At 37.7% G+C, this 12915-nt stretch overlaps 1 protein-coding gene across 1 annotated transcript in view; it reads left to right on the forward strand.

Moving 5' to 3' along the window:
* LOC135702868 (serine-rich adhesin for platelets-like) overlaps nt 1-12915 on the forward strand; it is a 337028-nt gene that overhangs the window by 202138 nt on the left and 121975 nt on the right. Inside the window, exon 3 of the mRNA XM_065223913.1 lies at nt 1777-1802. The gene's annotated coding sequence lies outside the window, so the exon portion shown is untranslated. The remainder of the gene's footprint in view (nt 1-1776; nt 1803-12915) is intronic.

A 12915-nucleotide genomic window follows, 5' to 3' on the forward strand; every position in this document is an offset into this window, starting at 1 on the left:
AGATCAATGGAAAACAAATCAAAGGAAAAAAAAAATCATTTTGGCATATTTGGTTATTTTGAATATTATCGATCCCAGAACTTAAAACCTCTATATTATCATCAATACTGCATGAAACAATAATTTTTCGTCGTTAGCTTGGCTTCAAAAAACTTTTGCTCGAAAAATGTTTCTACAATTAGTTTGGTATCTTCTATATCATTTGAAAAAACTTGCGCTCTAAAAATTTTCTCTGTATTTTTTTGTATTTTAAATAAAAACTTAAAAATGGTTGTCTCAAAAAAGATTTTTTTTTTGCATTTTTTTTTGTTTGTGTAATGTTTTAGGGGGCAATAAATGCCACGCATTGCATTATAGGTCAGCCAAATAAAAAAAAAAATACGAAAATTAATGGATTTGCAAATTCTTCTGGAATCGCTCAATAGTAAATAAGGCCACTTTGCAAAACCAATTTGATTGATGACTGAGAAAATTTAAATAAGTGTTAAATAATGTACCAACTCACAAACGTTCACGAGATGCGTGCGAAAAGATCGGAAAGCAGTCAAAGTCCAGTGTGGGTTGTAATTTTGGTGTTTCATATTCTGAAATTCCTCACTTTATTCCACTAAACTCGAATTTGTTCAAATTTCAAACGACTTCTGTTGGAAGAAGCAATCGTAGAACTCGTTGGCCTTGTCTTCAACGGTTTCCATCTTCAGTTTCGAGCACTTTTCGATCACGTCGGTGGCCTGTTTCCGATCGTATTTTTCCGCCAGGAACTCAACCAGACTTTCATCCAGGATCGTTCCTTCATCGTTGATAAAGTTGAGCTTCTTCATGGTACAGGTGATGAATTTCTTGGTCACATCGTCCTTCTCGTTCAATTCGCCATACTTGAATTTACTCTGAAAATCGGAATCCACTGCAATACCCAGATTTTCCATACAGAAGCTGGAGGTTTCCTTCAGTTGTTGACGTTGTTTTTCACTGTAATCGGCCTGCGTTTTGTTTGGATCAAATATTACAAAACTACTTTCTGCAATCAAAATCGTAGGGTACTCACCAGACAAGCTGCTACCAACAACGTAATCAGTACTATCGCCTTCATGATTTCGAAAATTTCGGTGCAAACTTTTCGTCTAACTTCGGGGTGTACAAATGCAACACTGAATATGGCATCGGGAAGAGGCTGTTCATTTATATACCCAGAAAGTAATCACAATTATCAAAATGAACTGGTTTGTTCTTTTTCCATCAAGAATATCTAACCGATTTATCATCCGAACATGGGAGAAATCCATTTAAACCCTTTCATGTCCAACTTTTTATGTGCTGTATTTCTTAGCATTTAGATGTTTTCTCCTTTGCGTGCTAAATAAACCAGTCTCAAAACAATACCCTTATACTTATATGATACATATGATTCCAGTGCACAGTTCTTCAATATGGTCCGGAAAGGGTTAAGCTTGAAGCATGTAGACAGCGAAGTGCAAGATTAAGATTTCCCTTCCTATCTGTGTTTTTTTTCTTTATCTGTTTCTGGCGGGAGTCAGCCAAATCTGCTGAGTCACGATGATCATTGCATTGATTATGGTTCGAATGTTGCGCCCGTAGAACAAAGCGGATACTTTGGCTCTCGGTTGCCTTGTACTAACAATGGAGCCCAACTCCTAGCTTGAATTCTGACTGCGTTCAAAATTAACCTACCATGAGAATGATAAACACTTTTTTGAATGAACTCGGATTAGGTATGGGACATTGAAACTAATTTAAACTTTCTATTTTATCTTTCAGATTTTATGCAAAATATGGATCACCTGGTAAGTACAACGTTTAAAGCTCAACATTATTGAACAAGTTTAGTAATCCGATAGGGTTAACAAAGGTAAACAAAATCGAGTTATCACATCAGTGCCTCTCTTCTGGTATAACATTTTTTTCCAAAGCTTCAGTAAAGATCATTTTAGTACCTATTCCTATTCTTAAAAATAATAAATGTATACAGTGTATCTCAAAAAATGATCGTACGGCTGTCCGTACATTTCAGAAAAACAACTGTACGAGCACAACTTAAAAAGATAGATTTCTAAATTTTTGGATGCTCGCTCATCAACCATTTATTGATTACACTGTGCAACAAATTGGAACTTTTTTTTTCTAGGACTGAGAAAGTTGACCATATTTGACTTTCTTGTAGACTTCTGGCTCAGATTCAAACGAACATCCTGGCTTATCAAATTACAAACTGCGACGACATTCAATTATTCTGCAATGGATACTACACGAAATCATGGTGATGGATCCGTTCAGTCTGGAAGTGCTATTTTCCCTAAGTTCCAAGGTTAATCTGGATTGGATTTCTACCATGCATGTTTTGAGACCGTCTAAGAGTAAGGATAATGTTGTGCTGGCAATTACCACTGCGGGGCCGTACAGGTTTGGACGTTGATCGAAAATAAAAATAAGTATTCCGAACAGATCTACAAAAATGAATCGAAGCAGATCCGTTGTCTCGCGATCAACTGCTATTCACAAAATATTGGTACATTTACGATGCTGGAGATTTTACTGTTCTGTGCAACGTGATCTCGCCATCGGGAGCACGTTCTATGGGAGGTGATTTGCTGACAAATCATCGCGTTATATTGTGGTCCAACGAAGGAAAGGAATATACCTATCTCTCGCAAATAGCATTTCCATGAACCATCCATTGAGAAGGATTCCCTCTTCCTGTATTACGCGTTGTTGCAGGCAGGCGAGAAACCACTGTTCTGTCCTCCGACTATGGAATTGGTCACGTCGAATCGGGCGGAAAAACGCAAAAGTATCTCCTGAGGGGTTATTCCGAAGGGTTCATCAATATTTGGGCCGTACCAGACATCACTACGGAGCAGATTAAAGTAATTCAGAATGAGAAGACACTGCCTGCAAGTAAGCAGATTCCATAAAATAGATTTTCCTAAATGTTTTGCACTGCTCTTGAATCGACCATCTGTACCTGTTTGGAATAGGCGTGAAACATTTTTTTTTATAGTCACTTTAACTCTTTTGGGTCATTCGTGACTTGTCCGGGGGTGAGATTTGAACTCGTGAGGTATGGATGCTAACCACTACGCCAGGGTCGCCCTCCGTGGAACAAAATGAATCCACTACCACTACCCACCATCTCGTCGGAGTCCATGAAAGAATCATTCAGGTGGGCATGCTAATCGTCATCTTCACCAGGGAAAGGCTGTGCGGCAACGTGGACAGTCCCGTCTGGCTGGAGCAGATATTTGCATCTACTTAGTACTTCTCCGGATTGGTTTCGTACGGTTCGTAGAGTGTGATTTTGGCCTGATTGAACTGTGACGAATTGATTTCCGTTCCTTCTTTAGTAACTCTTGGATGGTGATTCGAGTTTTGGGATTCTTGTTCAACAGCGAAAGCAACACTCTCCAATTCATCGCTGATTTCTTGCGGAATGATCATTTCGGATGGCACGACTTACTTTAACGTCCACGAATGGGTTCTCGAAGAACATCAACACGTACGATATTTCTATCGCTTGCTTTCGGCAAGCAAAACAAAACTTTGAACTGTCAAAATACCGGGTTCCCAAACATAAAATTATTCACAAACAAAGTCAGTCCGATGACTGGCACTGTCACACTTGAGGCACACTGAGAAAAAGGTTGGCACAAAATAAGTGACCACCCCTTGGAATAACCTTAACAAACAATTGTGAAAAGTTTCATCAAAGGAAGCTGTCCGACTTTGTTGGAAGATGAAAATTCAGAAACAGTTGGAAGCAATTTTCTGACGAAGCCGGAAGAAGCTTTGAAAGAAAGCTGCTTAAAACTTCCAGAGGAGGTTGGCACACAATTTCGGGGCATGTCAGCATGACTTCTGGGGGAATTTAGATGGAGCTTCCAGGGTAACCCAAAACAATCTTCCGGAGGAAATCGTAAAAACAATCCGCAGAAACATGTTGCGAAGAAAATTCCTAGAAAAGTTGAATTTAAACTCCGTATGTAGTGTGGACAGTTTCAAGAAAACACAGGCAAAACTTTCAGGATGAGTTGGAAGAATCTTCCGAATAAAATTAAAATGAAAATTTCCGGGGGATATCTGAAAAATCTTTCAAAGGAAATCAAAGACTCATCCGGAGCGGTTGTATGACAAACGGTCGCAAGACAAAAGATCGTATGACAAAACGTCAAATGACAACATTTCGAAAGGGCAAAAGGTCGAATGGACAAATGGTAGAATGCACAAAGGGTCGAATGGACAAATGTTCTAATGGACAAAAGGTCGAATGGACAAAAAGTCGAATGGACAAAAGTTCCAATGGACAGAAGGCCAAATGCACAAATATTCTAATGGATAGAAGAACGAAAGGACAAAAGGTCGAACGGACAACAAGTCAAATGATTCAAAAAGGGTCAAATTAAGAAGGACGAAAGACAAAACGTCGAATGACAAAAGGTCTAAGGTACAAAAGGTTGAATGATGTGAAGGGGGACAAACGGTTGAATGGAGAAAATGTCAAATGATGAGAAGGGGACTGAAAGGCCGAATACACAAATAACAAGTTTGCGCTCACAGGTAGAGGTTATCTCCTACGCAGCTGGATTTTTCGGAAAATAGGGAATAAAGACTGAAACGCGCAAAAATTGGTCGACAAAAAAATCGTTTCTTTCAGTCAAAATTCATATCACAAAAATCTTCTTATTTTTCTTTTGGTACTTCAATTCATATATTTAAAGGAAAAAATGTTCGTTCATTCATTTGGCTTGCCAAATCCGAACTGCCGTGCCTTCCGCTAAATCCCTTTCATTAGATTTTGCACAGTGCCAAACCTTATTCGCCGCCGAACGCCAGTTAGATTCAAACTGCTGCTCATTTCCATGGAGTTATTAGTTTTTTGAGATTCCGTTTTACCAAGGCCCAATACCGTTCGATAGGGCAGAGGGCTGTTGGGAGGGTTGTGGTCTTTGGGTACCACAACCACGTTGTTCGCATCGTACCACTCGATTGCCTTTTTCCCATAGTGGCAGCTCGCCAAGTCCGGCCAGAACAGCACAGGTCTAATATGTTGCTATAGGAATGGTAGAAGCCGCTTTTCCAGGCACTCCTGAACGTAGATCTCTTTATTGATGGTTCCCGTAGTAATGAAAATGCCACTTTTTAGACCACACGTGCATATGGCCTGCCAGACGGGATTATTTTTTCGAGAACTTCGATAGTTTGATTGTTTTGAAAATTTTAGCCACCTTCCCTTTTCCTGATGCGGTATAAAACTCCTGTTCCGGAAGTTGCTTGAAATCTGCCTTCACATAAGTTTCGTCGTCCATGACGCTGCACAGTGGTATGGGAAACATTGAGCTTGCCAGCGACGTCCCGGATGGAGAGGTTAGGATACCGCTTATATTGCACCGCCACCTTCTTCTTCGTCGCTGCCGGATTACGATTGCCACCGCTTCCAGGCTTCCTGGAGGTCGACAGACGCTCCCCGAACACTTTTAAAACGTTTGTCACGGTCGATTTGGCCACATCCAGCAATTTTGCCAACCTGGCGTGTGAGAACGTCAGATTCTCTTGCTGCGCGAGCAAAATTTTGACACGCTGCTCCTCTTGCTTGGATGTCATTTTGAAAACTGGAGAGCAAACGGTGAAAACACATCATAGCAACCATTTACACTCAACTACCAAATGCAGCATTTCAGGTTTTTTATGCATTTTTTACAGAAATACACCAATTTGAAGCTGACCAATTTTTGCGCGTTCCAGACTTTATGTGTGATTTCCACTAAGATGAAAGTAGAAATTCAGTAAAATTACTTAGGAAACATTTGATCATTCTATGTGATAATGGAGAAATGGTTTAATAAGACAGTTAATAAGTTAATAACTGATAAGATATACAGTTAACGAGAGAATATAGTCTATGGAAAAGTACGATATAGTTAAAACTACAAATATATGTTTGAAAAGAATGAACGGCAATCACAACCCGATGTTGATAATGATGAGTACCGTAAAGAGTTTAGGCGTCATGCAACAATTTAGGCGTCAACAAATATTCTAGCTCTCTATTCACAGCAAAAAATTAGTTTTAATGTTACATCCAAGACGATGCACTTCAATCATGTCGAAACCCTCATATAATTTTTATGGCCACAAAAATAGACAAATGCAGTAAAAGCAGTGTAATGTTAATTTTGTTCTGTTTGGCAAGTAATATTACATCATATTTTAGACGCGATTGAAGTGCATCCACGATGGGCCCAAGATAAGATCCATAGACCAACATTACAGCCATTTCCTCTATTAAAATTATTTTTTTGCTGTGTACGTAAGCATCCGATTGAAGCGATTTGGACGGGGAGAGTGGGAATGCCAACTCCCTGTTGATAACAATTCGTGGATAAAGGGCGGGCTCTTCTTCCCACTCATTGGGGCATCTTCCTGTTTGGGGGCTCGTTTTTGACCAATTGTGCGATCATGTTGCTGGAAAGAGATTATTTACTGTCCCGTAGATGCGTATAGGCGACTTTACCTATCGATCCACCCAATCCGTTTTTGGCTCTTCATACTGCGATGTGTTGAGAACAATCAGAGATTATTAAGCTTGATCAAGACAAACAGAGAATAGAGTCCACTGCTATCGGACTTAGTTTCCGTGCTACAATGGGTGGTAAACCACTATCATACATCATGCATGCAATAATTACGTAATCACTTTGTTGGGATTTTCAAACCCCCTTCCTTCATTGTAAGACTGATTAATATTTAATAACCCCCTCCCTTGTACACATATTTATATGGTTTATATATTACTTGTTCATGCTTACGTAAGATATTTCAGAAACCCGCTGCCTTCCATGTATGAAAACGTACGAAAATATGTAACACCCCCTCGCTCCTAAGGGTTTAAGTAATTATTGAATGGCCCCTTAAGAAAATGAAAACAAGTCATTCACATTAATTAAAATCAGTGTTATAATTATAGCATATTGTTTAATAATTTAAATACCTTAAAGTTGAAGTTGATCACTCTCCCCCGATGAACTTGATTATTTTTCCAACCATGTGTTTGACACACAAATAAATACTTCTCAAACCTGGAGTAGGACGAAAGACAAAAGGTCTAAGGTACAAAAGGTTGAATGATGTGAAGGGGAACAAACGGTAGAATGGAGAATATTTCACATTTTAAATATTCTCTCAATCATTCTACGACACTGTAACATTCTAAGACTCTAAACATATGTCGAAACCAATTTTGGAAATTTTCTTAAATCCCAATTTTACTGAATACTTTTGTTTCTTGCTGAATATGAACAATTGAGAAATGGTTGGGGTTTGCACCGGGAAAACCGCCAAAAGCCGGAATTTCAAAATTAAAATTCACTGGCCACCCTGGGTATTTTTTAAAGTCGGCCTGCTTTTTGTGTTTTTGTGGTCTTTGATGTTTTGGGTAGCATTTCTCAATATAATGAAATGCACTACTTTACCCAAGAACCCCTCTCTCTATGACGCTCTATTTAATAGATAGAATGGAGTGCCTTCTAGGCGGTGGGTTTTTAAACTAAGTGGGCACTAAGTGGGGCCTCCCTTAGCTCAGTCGGTAAAGGCGCAGCTACAAAGCAAGACCATGCTGGAGGTGGCTGGGTTCGATTCCCGGTTCGGTCTAGGAATTTTTCGGGTTGGAAAATTTCTCGACTTCCCTGGGCATAGAAGTATGATTGGACTTGCCACACAATCATATCAATGCAAAAATGGTACAGGCATCGAAAGCTCTCAATTAATAACTGTGGAAGTGCATCTAGAACACTAAGTTGAGAGCACGCAATAAGCTAATATGCGATATGCAATAAGCTTGAAATGCGAAGAAGAAGAAGAAGGGCAGAAACCGTCACAACTTGGTCTTTTGTTAATCTTTGTAAATCTGTAGAAAATAAGCTCACGGCGCCAGAGATTTTGGCCACGCTACCAGTTAGGCCTGATCCAATGTTCTTCTGTAATCTGACAGTATATGTGAGAAATTTTCTTTTTCTTTTCATGATAGCAACTTGTATGATTTATTATTCCATTTAAAAGCTATAGTGTTCGATACAAATACAAAACTAACCAACGATTAATTTCTTGAAGTATATTACTGAGAAGGATATGATTGATGCCTCTGAGCCGGGATCCCTTCCAAATTGGAGGCTCTGGCTTTAGCACACCATCACCCTACCGTTAATACAACACTGAGTTTAGGAAAGAACTCTAATGTTGGTAAGCTCCAACGGGTACTATCCACGGATTAAATCCCGATCAATAATGTCCGGCTGCTTTGAAGTGGACATCAGAGCTAATCAACACGACTCCAAGCAATCATTTTGAAGATCATCCAAACAGGGACGGGATTAAAAGTTAATCCGAATTGAAGCTTACCGCCATAAGAGTGTTTTGACTAGAACTCTTAGACAATTTTGTGAGTTTAGAATAGAATTTTTTAGTAGCTCCGTGGAAAATTTCATGCGAACCGGATTCCAGGATCCATGAAAAATACCAAGAGAAGCAAACGTTGATGGCACAATTCAAAAGGAACTATATGTGAAGAGTTTTATGCCTGTTCCGAGGATAATTTCAGGGGCATCTCGAGAAGAATCTCGAGGAAAATTAAAAGGTAATTTTAATATAATTCTGACGTGAATTGCATGGGAATTATAATGAGAAGTAAATTTTAAATAGAATCATTTAAGGATGCTTCTGTTAATTTATAGAAAAATACTTTAAAATTCCAAGAGAATCTAAGGATGAATTACTTGGATCAGAATAAATGAATTCCTTAGAATCAGAATAATGCGGATTCTGATAAGAGCGGTCAATATCATGAAAAACGATTGTTGAGAAATGAAAATGGAACTTTGTAGTGATCAACTTCACCCCGTTTTTCGGTACGAATAAAAACATTGTGCAGATTATGCGCAAGCAAACAAACGTATTACAATTTTTGAAATAGGACGAAATTACCTCCATGGAGCATACAAAAACAAATTTCACAAATTTATTTTTAGATTCCACCCTTATTTTTTCAGAAATTTTAGGTGACAGTAGTGAATTTGTTCTGGCATAATTTTACCGCATAACACATACATTGCAAAGATGCTTTTTGGAGCTGATAAAATTTAGAACGTATACATAGAGTTTTTTTTCAACTCAGATCTCAATAGAATATTGTCTGAAATTCTGAAAGAATCAATTTCCGATTGAATCATGAAAGGGTTCCGAGCCGATATTGTTCATTATTGTTTTTCTCTAAAGGCTATCTACAGCAGTTTTTTTTTAAGTAAAAACATTTAGTTTTTCATTAAGAAAAAATAACAATCATCGAAGCGATCGCAAAATGTTTCTGTCAGAATCTCAGAAAATATATATTTTAAATCCTTGTAAAAAAAAGTATCTATTCAAATCTCTGTTGGATAGCGATCTTGCTTTTCTACAGGATTTATTTGCAAATCAATAATAACACTCAATACTCTATTTCTTCGCCGTTTTCTAAATAAATTTCATTAAATCAGTGATCAGAAGCAAGAAGGTGTTTATTTCCTTAATTATTTCGAGTTACATAAAAACCGGTTCAATTTTTCAAATATCAAACTCCTTGTTAGCAAAACAGCAAGTGTAAAAATTGAACGCCTTATCTTCGACGGTGGCTCCTTCCGGCTTCCCGCAGGTGTTCATCAGCTTTATTAGCAACTGTTCGTCGTAGTTGTCCCGGAAGAATTCGACTAAGGCCTGTGTCAAGATATTCCCTTCCGCGTCCATGAGTCTCATTGCCTGCATCACACATTGGATGTATTGCTGCAATTAACGTTTTCAATCTGTTAGAATGTTCACACTACACTGATATCAATCACTACAAACCTTAGTGGTTAGGTTGTTCTTCACATCCCGATTGTACATGATGCTTTCGACAAAACCGGATACATCCGGGCCAATTGGAAATTTAGTCACGCATCCTCTGGCACCATCCATGATGCCCTTAATCTCCTGTTTGCTGAAATCGGCCTGTAATGTGGTGTGAATGATCCCTCAATTGCAGCTAAATTAGACATTAGACTTACCGAACATAGGCCAACGAAGAGAGCCGTCACTAGGAACACCGAATGCTTCATCTTTGGAATTGACTGTGATCAAGTGAGCAGTGCGAACGAATTGCCGAAAATTAGCATGAACAGTGAGAGCGTACACTGATAAGACTGTTGCCTCAGTACCAGGATGCGCTTTTTATAAGCAATCGTTGAAGGTCATGACTTATTTTTGATAATCAAATTTGACTTCAATTCTTCTCTCGTACCTGTGGTTTTGAACATGCAGTGGCCAGTTCTTTGTTAATAGATTATAATTTGATGATTTAAATTTCTTCCAAGTTACATGCTTGATTTCGTATCTCTCGGCTATTAGTAATACCTGCCTTATCTGACAGGGCTCCCGAGCCCCGAAATCAAATTTTGATAGAAACATCAAACCGAAATCATAACTTGATTTCAGTTCACGCGATAATCACATTTGATAGCAAATGTTGTTTTCGTTTAGCTGTACATTTGCTCTTCAAAAATATGTTGCTGCAGTTTTCCCGGGCAAAGTACCCGAGCAAAGTTCAGCATCAAAATGACAGCAAATTGAAATCAAGTTTTGATAGAAACATCAAACCAAAATCATAATTTGATTTCAGTTTACGCGATTGACACGTTTGATAGCAAATGTTGTTTTTGTTTTGCTGTACATTTGCTCTTCAAAAATATGTTGTTGCAGGTTTGTTTTAATTGCCTTAGCATAACATAAAAATGAAAACTTGTTTTGTTATCAACAGGAAACATTAATATCAAATTGAGTTTTTAGTTTGCTCTCACTGATAGCATAAATAGTTTTCAATGTGATGTCACATCAGCGAAATCACAACATCAAATTTAGAATTCAATTTGATCTCAGACTTTGCTCGGGTAGCTTAATTTTTTTTTTCACTTTGAAGAAACGGAAGTGTTGCAAATAACAAACCATCACACACAAAGCTAAAGTTAATTAGATCCACATGTTTTTGGCCGCTCTACGAAATCATGAGATAAAGTGGTAAATCGGAATTACTGTAAACAGAGCTACGTTATGTTTTTTTTAATTGTGCTAAGACATTCTAGGATACCCAATGGAGATAGAAAATTTGATTCTTCAGCAAAGTTGATTCAAATGAAATATTGTACACTACCGATGATAAAATTAGGGACACCCCAAAAAACCATGCAAATATGTTTTTTTTTTCAATTTTCCATCTCCAAAGGTTATTTTAATGGTATGAATGAAGCATAAGGGAAGGTCCATTAATTATGTCACGCAAATTTGGCCAATTTTCAACCCACCCTCCCCCCTTTGTCACATTTTTTATATGGACCTTAATTGTTTTTTGTAAGGCTCGTCACAGTTTCCAAAACCCCTCTCCCCCCTTAAAGTGTGACATAATTAATGGACGATCCCTAAGTGTTCTACTACTATTTTTATTTCAAAATTTGGCCAACCCAATTCTGAGAAAATCTGTCACGATTCTTCAGAGTAAATTTTGATAAATATTGTAACTTTGAGTGAACTTTTAGCATACAAAATTTGAAAATTATATTGAACAATTTAACTACAAGAAAAGTTCCATTCAGTACCTTTAAAATGATCTAAAGAGAACGAAAATTGAACTTTACATGGCAGAGATATGAACATAACAAATTTGTCATGTTTTTTTGGGGGTGTCCTTAAACTTATGCTCGGGAGTGTACATCTTTGCGAAGATTCATCAAAGGTCCGTTGTAAAGGTCCATCAAAGTACGTCATACCTCTGTTGATTTTTGCTGTACATAATTCTAACTGAAAAGCAAGTATGGGAACAGCCTAGTGTATAAAAATTAAATTTGATAAGTATTTTTTTAGGAGTATCGGTCTGCCAAGGTACTTGTTACAAACCGGTATGTATCGGGAACCAGAGATAGCAAAAATGATTTCTTCAGCAATGTTGCGTCAAACAAATTGTTTTACAATTTTGACTAACATTGTGCCGATCTTTCTGAAATAACTAAAACATTGTTTTTAACTCTTTAATTGTAAGGACACACTCTTGTCTTTCAAATCAAAAGATAGGTTGGAATAAATAAAAAAAAATACCTAAGGCACTTTAAACCTGAAACTGATTATTGAGGCGCAAACAATTTATTCCTCCCCATTACGGCTTCTGGACCACTGTGAGGTTTAGAAAAAATCTTACGTATAAATCTCTCGTTCAGCTCTCATGAGAGATTACTCATACTTGCGAAATGTACCCGAGTGAAAACTAGGATGCGTCTCATTTACATCTCACCGCAAAAAGTTCATTTCAATGTACCTAATATCAGTTGAATGCAATTCAATTTCTAAGATTCGATCAAAATGATAGTTATTCTAGTTGTACATCCGACATTTTTGAATGAAACCAAAGACACAGACAAATAGACGTACTCCCTTGAAAAGTTTTTTCTTGAAAACATAGTATCTCAAAACATGTAACGACATCTCTCGGGCTTCTTGCGGAAAACAAGCTTGCTCGCTAACTCGCAAAAAATATTGCTTAAAATTTCTAAAGAATGTATAGAAACGTCAAAGTGATCCGACTCCAGCGCTGCGGCGAGTAGTTCGCGGAACTGATAATATTCAAATTAACCTTTAAAGGCGTGAACGAAGATACACAATGAAGAGTTACGTCTGTTTGTCTGTGCCAATGAGTTCACTTTTAAGGTTGGTAACAAACAAAAACAAATAGTCACACTCATGTGCAGATTTTTATTATGAGCATTCTGGCCCCACAATTATAGACCACATCCATTTGATTAACACGCTTGACTAACTGATCAATTATTGATTTTAGCTAATCAATTATTGTAAAGT

This window comes from Ochlerotatus camptorhynchus, unplaced genomic scaffold, assembly GCF_037179485.1.
Source record: "Ochlerotatus camptorhynchus isolate MF236.1 unplaced genomic scaffold, CSIRO-AGI_Acam_v1.1 ptg000202l, whole genome shotgun sequence".
Lineage (NCBI taxonomy): Eukaryota > Metazoa > Arthropoda > Insecta > Diptera > Culicidae > Ochlerotatus > Ochlerotatus camptorhynchus.